This window comes from Octopus bimaculoides, chromosome 14 (assembly GCF_001194135.2).
Source record: "Octopus bimaculoides isolate UCB-OBI-ISO-001 chromosome 14, ASM119413v2, whole genome shotgun sequence".
NCBI lineage: Eukaryota > Metazoa > Mollusca > Cephalopoda > Octopoda > Octopodidae > Octopus > Octopus bimaculoides.
Genome location: NC_068994.1, coordinates 2,210,377 through 2,210,908, shown reverse-complemented (window position 1 = coordinate 2,210,908; position 532 = coordinate 2,210,377).

Here is a 532-nt window from a genome sequence, read left to right as displayed (position 1 = left end):
TACATATATGTATATATTATATATACATACATACATACATATATATATGTGTTTATATATATACGTACAAATATATCTATCAAACTATCTATGTACCTATATGTATATATATATGTATGTATATATATATGTATATATTATATATACATACATATATGTGTGTGCTTACATATATATGTATATATATATCTATCTATCTTTGTATGTATATATATATATATATGTAGACACACACATACACACACTTATATGTGTGTGTGTGTGTGCATATGTATTCTTAAATACACGTTACACATACAGTTGTTAATATATAGGTACACACGAAGGAATATAGAGATATCGATTTATCTATCGAGGCATGTATGTATACATATATATATACACATATATTATTAGACATATATATATATTAGCATGTGTATGAATATATCTATATATATATATATATATATATACCTATATGTATATATATGTGTATACCTATATATATATATATATATATATATATATATATATATATATATATATATAT